Genomic DNA, 13,601 nt, shown 5'->3' with positions numbered 1-13,601 from the left:
AGACCGCCTCCTGGGACCGAGTCACCTCCCTTCCCCAGTGAACTCCCCATTGCCCTGCAGGGTCTTGCTAGTCCAGCTTGTTCTCTAAAATCTTCTGATTAAAAACAATCCAAGCAGAACCACAGGCTGAGCAGTGGAAGCAGAGCAATGAGGGTCAGAGCGCTCACTACCCTCCGACGCAAGAAACTTCAATTAGATATACTTAAAAATGTTCATTATTTTGTGAAGACCTAACTACTAAGTATCTAATAATTTCAAAACAATGGAAACCATTTGCTAATTTTAAAGTTAACTAGCCTTTTGATGACTTTCTTATGTCTGCTTTTTGTTGGAAGGTATTTGAATATTTGGTTGCAGCATGGAGGTCCGTGGTTTTAGTTGATCCTCTAAGATGGTTACCAGTTATTTGTGACCTTAAGGGAGTCTTGATTTGGGGTAGGTAGGAGAACATAGATTTGCAACAATAAATGGCAAGAAAAGCAAGAGAGCATTTTTCAGACATTTTGCTCAAGGTGTGGGTATTCTACTGCATTTTTCCATTTTTCAATTGGATCTTTCTTAGCATCAAACAATCACTTTAAAATGTCCTCTACTGAGAGCTCAATCGACTCTATCTGTAATTCTTTACCTGCCTGGGTGACATCAACTAGGTGAGGCTAATCTGAGTGTGATGTCATGATTCTCAAATCCAGTGATCCTTTCATTGTATTCGCCAACAAATAGGTCTATAACAGCTGGGTATTCTTCAAATGATTCACCACGTATCTTCCTGCTCATCAGTGACCTTTACCAACTAGGGAATATGTTCACCCAAAATTTCCTTTTAAAGAAAAGAGTTTTGAAAAAGCATAGCTTTTTTTGAGATGCTTGACATTTTTGCCACTTATCATACATATAGAAAGTTAGTTTAACCTTGCCCCCCCCACAAAAAATATTCAGGTTGTTTCGATTTGACATCATCATACAGAAATGATGTATTCCTATAGATGTATTCTTTCAACAATTCACATTGCTGATTCTGTTCTTCAGTGAATTTAACTATCTGTTCTCCAAGAGATAAAATTTTGGCTAACACCTGTCCATGAGATAGCCAACCCACTTTAGAATGATAAGGCTAACCCACACTGAACACCTCACCAGTCAACTTTAGCACATTATGAAACTGACAATGCTGTGTTGCATTTGTACAAATAGTCAACAATGCTTACAACTTGTTGCAAAGTGTCCCTTAAAATAGTAGCTGTAGCAAAGAGATTTTGCTGATGCAAGATACAATGAAAAGATATGAGAACATCTGGATGTTTATACTTTTTAAAAATCTGTGCAATAAACCCTCTGTGATTTCCTGCCATGAAAAGTGCGCCCTCTGTACATACACTCACCTAACGTAGCAAATTCAGTCCAACTTCATGACATTTATCTTGAAATTTGTTGAAGGTATGTATTCCCCATGTTCTGTTTACAAGAGTGTCCAACATTTTTTTTTTTTTTTTGAGACAAAATCTCAAGCTGTCACCTTGGGTAGAGTGCCATTGCATCATAGCTCACAGCAACCTCCATCTCTTGGGCTCAAGTGATCCTCTTGCCTCATTTTTTTTCTATTTTTATTAGAGACAGGGTTTGGTTTTTGTCCAGGCTGGTCTCGAACTTGTGAGCTCAAGCAATCCACCTGCCTCAGCCTCCCAGAGTGCTGGGATTACAGGCATCAGCCACTGTGCACGGCCAAAAGTGAGTAACTCTTAATAGCAAAGAAAATCTACTGTCTGACCCAAATAAAGTATAAAACCTGTGCCGAGCCAGCAGTATCAATTGATTCCTCAAAAGTGATTGAATAAAATATTTTTTCCTTTGAAGTACTGTATGAAGTTGTTCTGTTAGGTTGAAGGCTAATTCACTAGTTCAAGCTGCCAGTTATGGTTCTCCTTGAAAGAAGCAGTTGTTTGCACTTTGAAACGTTATCAGGGTCTAAGCATTCCACAACTTCAACAATATATTCTTTCAGAAGTTCTACCTCACTGAATGGCTTCCTTTCCCCCATCCCCACCCCGGTATATAAGCCACTGTATAAGTTGCTTCAGCAGCATTATTTCTGGGGCTTACTGCTGTTTGAAAAAAATTGTCTTTACTTTTGCTTTTCATCTTTTAGTTTCTGCAATACAATCTTTCATGCCTCTCCCTCTAATTTAAAATGTTTGTGGTCCTTATGAATGTTAAATGGTGGTGAGCACTGAATTTCTTTAATGTTGATATTGCAGTATCACAAAGCAAGCAAATCATCTTATCTTTAGCAGAAACAATATTGCAATTCCCAATCCTTATTAAAAAAATCTGTTTTCTTCCTTCACCATTCTCTTGATTTTTTTTGACGCAATGAGCTGTTAAGCAGACAGAATTAAAAAATAGTGTCAAGCTATGTAACTGTTCACAAATTCCACTTCAGACAGAAACACAGTGCATTGTTGTCAAAAACTGATAATAGACAAGAGACTGGTATACTCAACCCCCATAAACTCACCAACCAGCCTCGTGGAGAGTGGCACCAATCAGGTGGGGGAGGTTAAAACAAAATCATGAGCATAGCAGCCATCAATTTAGCCCTGATGGCCCACTAATGTTCTAATTCTGCCAGTCAATCTGGGAAGATTATTTCGTTGAAACTTATTTTATTCCTTGGTGTTTTCAATATTTTCGTTTTATTTACTCATTATATTTTTTGAGACAAAAGTCTCACTTTCTTGCTCCTGGTAGAGTGTTGTGGCATCATAGCTCACAGCAACCTCTAACTCTTGGGCTCAAGTGATCTTCTTGCCTTCATTTTTTTCTATTTTTAGTAGAGACAGGGTCTTGCTTTTGCTCAGGTTGGTCTCAAACTCGTAAGCTCAAGCTATCCACCCACCTCGGCCTCCCAGAGTGCTAGGATTATAGGCATGAGCCACCATGCCCAGCCAATATTTTCATTTTAAAAACAAAATAAAAATATGAAAGACAAACAAAAGTATATTAATAAAAATAAAAGGATTTATTCTGTAAAATTTGGATTCAGTCAAAACGCTGGACTTAAGAGTCTAGAAGGTCACATACGGCCTTAAGGCGGCAGGTTCTCCACCCCTGGACTAAACTTCATTTATTTTCCTTAGGTTTTTACTAATGTCCTTTTTTGTTCCAGGAAAGCATCCAGATTATTACATTACACTTAGGTGTCAGGTCTCCTTAGGCTTCCCTGAGCTTTGACAGTTTCTTAAACTTTCCTTGTCTTTGATGGCCCAGACAGTTTTGAGAAGTATTGGTCAAATATTTACAGAATTTCCTTCAGTCTGAGTTTGATGTTTTTTTCAAGGTTAGACTCGGTTCCTGGGTTTCAAGGAGGAAGACCGCAGAGGTAAACTGACATTCTCATTACATCACATCAAGGTACAGACCATCGACATGAGTCATCACTGTTGACACAGACCTTGATCCCCTGCTAAGGTGGTGTTTGTCAGGTTTCTCTGCTGTAAAGTTACTCTTTGCCCCGCTTTCCACACTGCACTCTTTGGAAGGGAGTCGCCATGTGCAGCCCACACTTAAAGAGTGGGGAGCTATGCTCTACCTTTGGGGAAAGAGGCAATTAGCTTTTTACAACCCTGCCTTTTCATTTGAAGGAAACATCTCACTAGCATCCTTCCTGTCTCTCAGACACTTGCTTAAGAACACACAGGCCTGCCAACTATGGAGCCTGACTTTATAGAAACCTTTTATGGGACTTAACACTTTTAAATGTATCTTAAAAATGTACCTCAAAATAACTACATCACAAGATTTTTAAATGCAAGGAAAGTGACGACTCTTCAGGCATGGAGTTTCCATTTGAAGCAAACCTAGAAAGATGATTTGTCTAGCATTTGGTAAAGCCTCACCCCTGGCCCACCCTGCTGATGCCGCAGATGAAGCTGTCCCAACTGCAAAGTCAGGAATAAGTGACACCCCTTCCCTTGGGAAGGAGGGATTGGAAGGGAAGTACTTGAAAAGAATAATGATACAGGGGATCTTTACATTGTATCACACAGATAAACAAAGTCCCACTTTGTCCCCCAGACAGCACTTGTTCCTGTAAACCATGTCTTCCTCAAGGTAAAGACGCACAACATGATTAGAGATTGCTTCACAACTGAGAAAAGTACAGCACAGAGTTTCGCACGGAGGTTGGAGAAAAGAGGATTGTTACATAGGGCGGCGCCTGTGGCTTAGTCGGTAGGGCGCCGGCCCCATATGCCGAGGGTCACGGGTTCAAACCCAGCCCCGGCCAAATTGCAACAAAAAAAATAGCCGGGCGTTGTGGCGGGCCCCTGTAGTCCCAGCTGCTCGGGAGGCTGAGGCAAGAGAATCACTTAAGCCCAGGAGTTGGAGGTTGCTGTGAGCTGTGTGAGGCCACGGCACTCTACTGAGGGCCATAAAGTGAGACTCTGTCTCTACAAAAAAAAAAAAAAAAAAAAGACGTACTGAAAGTCCAACAAGAATAACTGCCGTGTGAGTTGAGAAATATAGCACTTGTAATGCACTTTTATAATTTAATAAAAAATTATTGCACCCTGATAAGATAAGACCCTGCCCCCCCCGCTCTGGTTGCTTCTAGTGGCTGTGTCCTGCTCCCCTGATTCCCTGCAGTACCCCTCCCTCTCCTAGGGAGGCCACGCACGTAAACTGATTTTTTTTCCCCTCATTTTCTTTTCCTCCTTATTGCCTGGACTTTGAAGTTAAATGCCATCTAAACATTAACTTGCTTCTTAAATAAAGACACAAAGAGCAAACTGTAATCTGAGCGTATGATCTACCCCAACATTTTCCCATAAGCTCTAAGGATTCTGATTTCTTCTCTACCAAGGTGTCTCTATCTTACAGAATTTAGTTTTGAAATAATCTAAGTTTATCAATGCTATTATTATTGTTGTTGTTTTGTTATAAAAGTGTTTTCCAAAAAGTGCCTGATATGGATGATTTTAGGGAGTACTATCCACTAAGTTTCCTTTAAATATATGTAAGTTGTAAACCTTTTAATTTAAGGAAACTTATGTTAAATAGCAGTAAAAATGGTAAAAGATAGGATAAAAAGTATCACTGGCTGAAGTCTCAGACCCACTGACCCTTCCCTTAGACAATTTCACAGGTGAAACTGACTATATAGGTAAAGCCATGATCATCTTATGGTGACTTTAGAATCAACCCATAGCAGTTAAGATGGTACATTTCTGTGTTTTGTGAGTTATCAGCCATCATATATCTGTATTACTGACAGTTTGTTCTTAATGAAATGGTGCTGATCATGATAATTTCAAGTAGCTTGGTAAACCCTTCAACTCACCAAACCATATGCTTCATTAATGTAGTATTTGCAAAGCTGGCATTTGTTTTTGAGATATTTTTAGATTTTCTTCTAGGTTACCTTCTATTTTCCCCAAGTTAAGGAAATATAAAATTATAGTGACTTTTATTAACCTTGATGTAACTTTATTACCTATTGCCATCTGGGTTGCTGAAGAAACAATCCCTTAGTCTGAAGAGCCTGACTTTCTTTCTTTCTTTCTTTCTTTATTTTGGTTGCAGCTGTCATTGTTTGGCAGGCAGAGGCTGGATTCAAATCTGCCAGCTCAGGTGTATGTGGCTGGTGCCTTAGCTGCTTGAGCCACATGCACCAAGCCTGAAGAGCCTGACTTTATAAAAATTACATCTTCATCACTCCTGTGGTGGAATGTTCTTTCATAATTTACATATATGTCATTGAAAATTGGCTTCCTGGACCTGAGTTGTGTAGCCTTATGATCTCAAATAAAGACTGATACTAAAAAAAGAAAAATGCTAATTTCCTAACCTTTTTTTCCTGCATTGAGATGTTTTTCCCTGACAGATAATTAAATGTTTTTGAGTATTTGCTAAATTTCTCTGAATGACAGGAAGTTTAGATATTTATAAATTTCCTTGCGCACCGTTTCTGATTAGTTGACCTTTTCTAAATACCAAATGGACCTTTTGCAGTCAATTCTATCACCAGCACAATCAGCTTGCCCTTTTCCATAAAAAAAACCTTTTGCAGACCAAAATAAAGTTCTTGGTTGTTTTAATTTGCTTTTGAGAACTGGCATACACACAGAACAAATGGCTGTTAACATTGCAGAGTTTTGAATTTATCTTAAAATATGATCATTGCTGGTTTTACCTAAGTTTCAAAGAGCACTTCTTTTTTGTTATTCTGCTTGTCTACTATTATTTTATCTTTATAAATACTCTTCATTTTTCAATTGCTTTATTGATTCCAGGTTTCAGGAATAATGCACCTAATCAACTTTGAAAACAAGACTGTTATCACATTATTCCTTAATAATACATTAACATTCTTTCCATTCATGGCCATTCTCCAATCCTTTCTTCTTTCTCCCCCTCCCCCTCCTTCCCTCCTTTCTTTTCCTCTCTTATCAAACATTTACTGAGCATCAACATGTCAGACACTATGCTAGATGCTGGGGAATCAGTAACAGATAAACTCTTGGTCTCCATGAAGCTTATTCTATTGATTGAAAATCTTTCCTTCCTATTTGTTCCAAAGGTCATCTGGAGAAAATAAACTAATGAAATTCACTGGTAAGAAAGCAAACATAGCTTCCACTGAGCTGGAGAAAAATTATGTCACTAACCTTTAGTTGTTGAAGAATAATCTTCTTTTTGAGCTCTGGCTCTACCAATAGTTCTTCTTTTTTTCCAAGAACTGGCTCTGTGAAGAGTATTCTTCTTCCTGTAGCATAAATAATTCCCTGTGTGGGAATGTTTGGGTGGATACCAGTTGGATGAGACCCAGGGCAGCAGGAGAGGAGAGGCCTCCTAGAAAATTCAAGTGCCCACACTGATCTGGTGTGGCTGAGGCCTCGCTAGAGAGCTTCTGTAGAAAACCACAAATGCACAGGAAATTGGGGAAAATCAGATAAAGGCAAACTATTAAGTGACACATGTACAGAAGGGAAACAGTTAAGAATTAACCCAAATTAATTTAAGGCTACAAGAGTGAGTGGTGCAACGGTTTAGTTAATAAGAAGCTAGTCTCCCAAGTTAGGGCATTTGAGCCAAACGACTAAGGGCTTTCAGATCTATCAAGGGGCAGGTGGCTGGACAAAAGGACCTATCGCACAGAGGATCATAAATCACTGTGGGAACTAGGAGCATGCACTGTACAGTGGATGGATACAGACCCCTTCACACATCCATCTCACGGCACATATAGCTGTTGATGACCCATCCAGCAGACACTTACTGAGTACTGTGTTCTAAGTGATAGTGTTGGGGATGTAGCAGTGAACACACCCTCATGGAACTTAAAACTCCACAGCATCCAGGAGGCATGCTGAAAAATCAACTGGAATGTAGGTAGGGACTATAAAAAGAAAAAGGCAATACTGAAACTTTTGTCTGCCGAGTTTGGCTAGTTTCTTTGGAATATCAGGGCCCAAAGAAACTTCCTGTGGAACAAGCTGTCACCCACTCCCTCATCCTTTCCCTAGTCTGGGATTAGCTCCTCCTTTTTTCTTTCTCTTAGCTCAGCAAGACCATGTAAGCATCCACGTCTTCATACGCAGGCCCATCTATACTTAGGCCTCTCATCCTGCCCTAACGGGGAACACGAGACCCTTGGCTATCTGTGCTTGCCCAGAAATGAGCTTCTTGAATTTCTGATTTCTTCATTTTAACCTCTAAAAGTTATGTTCAAGGCCTTGGATTTCCCAGGCTCAATATGTACCCAATGTCCTCTGTTTAACTGATATCCATCAACCTAAATGGATTGCGCTCAAATCCCTAACCCTCTCTGAAGAATTGGAGTGTGGTTTGTTGTAAGTAGCCTGTTCAGAGCACCTAGGAAGTTCAGTCAGTGGACAGAGGTGAACAAAGCCCAGTGGGAGATGGTTTAGCCAGGTGTGGTGGCATGTGCTTGTAGTCTAGCTACTCAGAAGGCTGAGCTGGGAGGATGGCTCAAGGCTAGGAGTTTAAGGCTGCAGTGAGCTATGATCATACCACTGCACTCCAGCCTGGGTGACTGAGACTGCATCTCAGAAAAAAAAAAGTGAGATGGGTTAAACATCTGGAGACCAGATTAGGAGGTGTAGTCCACAGGCATCACAGTCTATAAGGAACATGTTTCTTACAGACGATTTTCCCATGGATAATTCATGCTGTGTTGCGGTTTGGAGACGTTTAGTGGTGAGAAAAAGGAGGCTCTTTATAAATAAAAGACCATTAATTAATTCAGAAAAAACAGAAGGGTATAGAATGCACAAGTACTCATGGAAGGGTGATTATTGTTAGAGAGTCTGGAAAAGGTGTGGAGGAAAGATTTATTACTGTGTCACCAGCACTGTTCAAGCAGATGACTGACCATATTGTCAATCAAAATGTCTCAAATTTTGGAGTGTTTTGGATTTTAGATTTTTGGTCTAGGGATACTCAACCAGTATTTATGAATTTCTGAGAGTTACATTAAGAGAAGGGGAAGGAGAAACCCAGCAACCTGGCTTTCATAGGTCCAGGCCCTTCAGTGAGCGGGAAAACCCTGGAGTGACACTGGATGACCACAGTGGACGCAGGTCCACTCACTCACCCATGGTGCAGTGAGGCTGCCTTTGTACTTGTTGTGGGGTTCCATCTTTTTTTTTTTTTTTAGAGACAGAGTCTCACTTTATCGTCCTCGGTAGAGTGCTGTGGCATCACAGCTCACAGCAACCTCCTACTCCTGGGCTTAGGTGATTCTTTTGCCTCAGCCTCCCGAATAGCTGGGACCACAGGTGACTGCCACAATGCCCAGCTATTTTTTGTTGCAGTGTGGCCAGGGCCGGGTTTGAACCCTCCACCTCGGTATATGGGGCTGGCACCCTACCCACTGAGCCACAGGTGCCACCCGTGGGTTCCATTTAAAAGGCACTCATAAGAGTTCCTAAAAGAGTCTAAAGTAGATTCAGTGTGTAGCAGTTTACAGAACTGGTGGGTTGGCAACCCCAATAGACACGAGGACTTTAGGTGACAGAATCAGGAGATGATGTGACATATGACAGATGTTGATATCTTGCCTGACACTAGGGGAGAGAAGGACCATATGTGATTTGAACTGGCAGCATTGTAGACTGAAAGTGGTGAGATTGCAGATTGTAGCTAGAGGTCTAGGGGTTCACAGGTTATAAGTCAAATATCATAGGCTCAGAGAGTTATGAAATGTGCACAAAATGCTTTAGAGCGGTGGTTCTCAACTTTCCTAATGCCACGGCCCTTTAATATAGTTCCTGTGGGTCGCGACCCACAGGTTGAGAACCGCTGCTTTAGAGCCAAGAAAAAACAAAAAGCACACTCAAGTCCAATTAAAAAAAATTTTTTTTTTTTTTTTACAAATCTCTTTTAACTGTCTGGCTTAATAAAACACGGCTTGATTCTCAGCTTCTACATTCCAGTCTATTCTGGTGATGTTTTAAATTATATGAAGAAAACTGGCCTCACAGAGATAGGTATTTGTAAATGGCAAGGGAGTATTTTAATAGCTTTTCAGGTAATTGTGAATATTTTTCTTTGAAACTCAACAAATGATAGCTTCTTAAAGTTTAGAAGCAAAGAGGGATCGCGGGCGCCTGTAGTCCCAGCTACTCGGGAGGCTGAGGCAAGAGAATCGCTTAAGCCCAGGAATTGGAGGTTGCTGTGAGCTGTGGGAGGCCATGGCACTCTACCAAGGGCTATAAAGTGAGACTCTGTCTCTACAAAAAAAAAAAAAAAGAAGCAAAGAGGGATCAAAGAATTTTTTGCATACTGTTACAACAAAAATACACTATCTTGCAATTGTAATAGATGTTTTACCCACATATCATGGTTTTGTACCATCATGAATTGGTCATTTGCAAAATATAAGTTCACTAAGTAGCTCACATCTGTATGTAATCCTAGCACTCTGGGAGGCTAAGGTGGGTGGATTGCCCAAGCTCAGGATCAGCCTGAGCAAGAGCGATCCCCATCTCTACTAAAAAGAGAAAAACAAGCTGGGCGTGGTAGTAGGCACCTGTAGTCCTAGCTACTCAGGAGGCTGAGGCAAGAGGACTGCTTAAGCTCAAGAGTTTGAGGTTGCTGTGAGCTGTGATACGACATCACTCTACCCAGGGCCACAGAGTGAGACTCTGTCTCAAAAAAAAAAAAAAAAGTGTTATTAAAATACGTCCACATACTCTTTGATACTCCTCGCTATAAGGAGTGGAGCTTATTTCTCCTTCCCTTGACTGTGGGCTGTACACAGTGACTTGCTTCTAATGAATAGAGAACATGGTGGAAATTACAGAGTGTGACTTCTGAGGGTAGGTCATAAAAGACATTGAGGGTTCCAGGTTGCTCCCATGCTCTTGGATCACTTGTTCTGGAGGAAGCGAGCTGTCATGTTATGAAGATAGTCAAAGCCCTGTGGAGAAGTCCATGTGGTGAGGAACTGAGGCCTCCTGGCAACAGCCACGAAGAAAATCAAGGTTTCCTAACTGCCATGTAATCAGCCACCTTGGTAACAGATCCTCCAGCTCCCATCAAGCCTTCAGATGACTACTGTCCAGCAGACAAGTTGACTGAAACTTCAGGAGAAATTTTAAGTCAGAACCACCTAGATATTATGCTCCCAAATTCTTGACCCATAGAAACTGTGAGATGATAAATGTTTATGGTCTTAAGTCATTATGTTTTGGGGTTATGCAACAGATGCTTAACAAACTGAGTTATATAGATCTTCCAAATGTTGGCACATGTCATTATTCAATATTAAAAAATAAAATTTACTAGTATTACCAACAACTAATAAAAAAAAAAAACTGTTATGGGGTGGCCACAGTGGCTCACACCTGTAATTCTAGTACTTTGGGAGGCCAAGATAATAACTTGAGGCCAGGAATTCAAGACCAGCGTGAGAAACATAGTGAGACCCAGTCTCTAAAATTTTTTTTAAAAACTAGCTGGGTGTGGTGGCAGGTGCCTGTAGTCCTAGCTATTCAGGAAGCTGAGGCAAGATAATTGCTTGAGCCCAGGAGTTTGCAGTTGCAGTGAGCTACGATGACACCAGCAAACAGTGAGACTCTGTCTGATAAAACCCAAAATGTTTACCTATTGGGAAGCTGTCAAGCTCATGGCAGCAGAAATGTTTTTTCTTGAAAACTCAAATTTTCTCATTGGCAGTTATTTCCCTTGAAGTGATGAGTTCACTTTGTTCATTAAAAAAAAAAAATCTACTAAATACCCCAGGTCCAGGTAATCATACTGCCTGTCAGTTTCAAGTAAAAGAGGTGTTTTCTAGAAAAGAGTCTCATTCAGCTAGCAGTTTAAACAAACAGGGAATTGTTTTTCTTCAAGACGTAGTGTACTTAGAGATTTGCTTTATACATATTTCCTATTTTGTCACATGAAATATTACTCAAGGTTCAAAATTTAATAAAATGAGTAATTTTCATTAAGGACGTTAAGTGAAACTAGTTTCTCTATTCCCCGACCCTGCAAGTAGAGTGCTGAAAAATACAATAACTGCAAATACCTACAGTTTGGTGCTACTGCTTTGATTCATGCCAGTGTGCAGTTCTACTCACCATTTCAATTTTTTTTTTTTTGTAGAGACAGAGTCCAACTGTACTGCCGTGGCGTCACACGGCTCACAGCAACCTCTTAATTCTTGGGCTTACGCGATTCTCTTGCCTCAGCCTCCAGAGCAGCTGGGACTACAGGCACCCGCCACAACACCCAGCTATTTTTTTGTTGCAGTTTGGCCGGGGCTGGGTTTGAACCTGCCACCCTCGGCATATGGGGCCGGCGCCCTACTCACTGAGCCAAAGGCACCGCCCTCACCATTTCATTTTAAGAGATGGGGGTCTCAACTGAGCTACTCAAGCTGGAGTGAAGTAACCATTCACAGGCAAGAGCATAGCACGCCACAGCCTTGGACTCCTGGCCTCAAGAGATCCTCCTGCCTCAGTCTCCTGAGTAGCTGGGACTACAGGTGCTCACCACCAAGCCTAACTTACCCAACATTTTAAATGTAAAAATCAGTACAGTGAAAAATACAAATAAATTTTAGTATTATTGGAGGAAACAGTTTTGACATTGCAGAGCTCCTAAAAGGGCATAAGGCACCACCAGAGGTATACCCAGGGAGGAAACGTGGCAACATGGAACCAGGCACAACGAAGAACCAGGCACATTAGGAAAGGCTGCACTTCATGCACCTGTCAGAGCACAGAGTTACCAGTGGTTGTAACTCCCTAGTAGTAGTTGGGGAAGTGTGCAGTTCATGTAAAATGGTTAGAACAAAACTAAATTACTATGGGTTGTGTCTCTCATAAAGAAAAGTAGCTCTGGGGCGGTGCCTGTGGCTCAAAGGAGTAGGGCGCCAGCCCCATATGCTGGAGGTGGCAGGTTCAAATCCAGCCCTGGCCAAAAACTGCAAAAAAAAAAAAAAAGAAAGAAAAAAGTGGCTCTGAAAATGTGTTCTTGACCTGTCTGCTTAAGTATAAACATTTCTTCTTCTTGAGAGATAGTGACCAGTAATGATAGGTCCCAATCCCACTTAGTCCTTACCCCTAAGCCCCAACCCTCCCATTTTGCCCCAGTAACTGTCAGTCCCTCACGCCCCAAAGTTCTTTCTTAGTCCACTCCTTCTCTTCCATTTTTCTCTTTGCCTCCAAGTGCCCCAGATTGCCTGTCTCAATCCCAATCCCACCAGTTGCATGCCTTTCTTGCCAGGTGTTCTAATAGCTCCGGAGGAGAAAGGTGTAAATAGGGCGTGGGTTCCAGATGGGTGCTGCAATGATCTGAGGAAGGAGTCTGAGGACCTCCAGAACGCAAGCATTTGAGGATATGCACTGAGCGGTCCCTACGCCACGGGAAAATTACTTTCTTGGGAACAGAGGCAACAAGTCAGATATTCACCCTCCCATCTACTGCCTGTACCTGTCTCCTCTGCCTGCAGCCTCTCCTCCTACAGCCACGGCTAGAAGAGCTGTGAAACCCACATGTGGTTTCAGCTCTGTCGAGGTCGTCGTTTCCTCTAAATGGAAGACAAGCCAGGCAAGGCTGGGAACTGGGGAACCCGGGACGATACACCAGCGCCCGGAGTGGGGCAGAGAGCTTACACCGACTTAAGCACTGACTGCGGAGGTACAAAGCCAGGGCAACGGAGCGCAGGCCCTGCCCAGGCCCCTTCTTTCCAAAGTCCGGACTTCCCTGACTCACCAACGACCCCTGGAGGTAGACGTTCGCGAAAACTCTACTCTCCCACCCATCAGAAACCGTCTCTACAGCATCGTTCGCTCTACCCTTCTGTTTCAAACACAGAAGCAGTTCCGGGGTTTGGCCCGCACAGCTTTCTGTGAAATGGAGTCCTGGTGAAGAGGCTTCTGGGAGTCGTAGTTTCTGCTGTTCCCGTTGCGCGCGCACCTTTCTGTTCTCGCGTTGGGGAGGATGCTGCTCCGCGCTGCGGGAGGACGAGCACGTCTGTGCTTGTTCCTCCTCAGACCTGTGGTCTCTCTGGCTCCTGGGTGGGTGGGAAGTGCTCGCTAGGTGGAACGTGGCAGACAGGCGTGGGCCCTGTT

General features: G+C 42.1%; 1 protein-coding gene across 5 annotated transcripts in view; it reads right to left on the bottom strand.

Annotated features, from left to right (window-relative positions):
- ZBTB38 (zinc finger and BTB domain containing 38) overlaps positions 1-13,302 on the bottom strand; it is a 129,379-nt gene extending 116,077 nt beyond the window's left edge. For 2 of the 5 annotated variants that reach the window (XM_053598685.1, XM_053598684.1), the window contains exon 1: positions 6,666-8,242. The gene's annotated coding sequence lies outside the window, so the exon portion shown is untranslated. Of the gene's footprint in view, positions 1-6,665; positions 8,243-9,002; positions 10,605-12,960 lie in introns of those variants that run through there. The other 3 variants (XM_053598682.1, XR_008381555.1, XR_008381554.1) reach the window with 3 other exon arrangements.
- Positions 13,303-13,601: the final 299 nt, after the last annotated feature.

The sequence above is a fragment of the Nycticebus coucang genome, chromosome 8 (assembly GCF_027406575.1).
Source record: "Nycticebus coucang isolate mNycCou1 chromosome 8, mNycCou1.pri, whole genome shotgun sequence".
NCBI lineage: Eukaryota > Metazoa > Chordata > Mammalia > Primates > Lorisidae > Nycticebus > Nycticebus coucang.
Note: the sequence above shows the minus strand (reverse complement) of the source record. Positions and strands in the feature narration are given on the sequence as shown.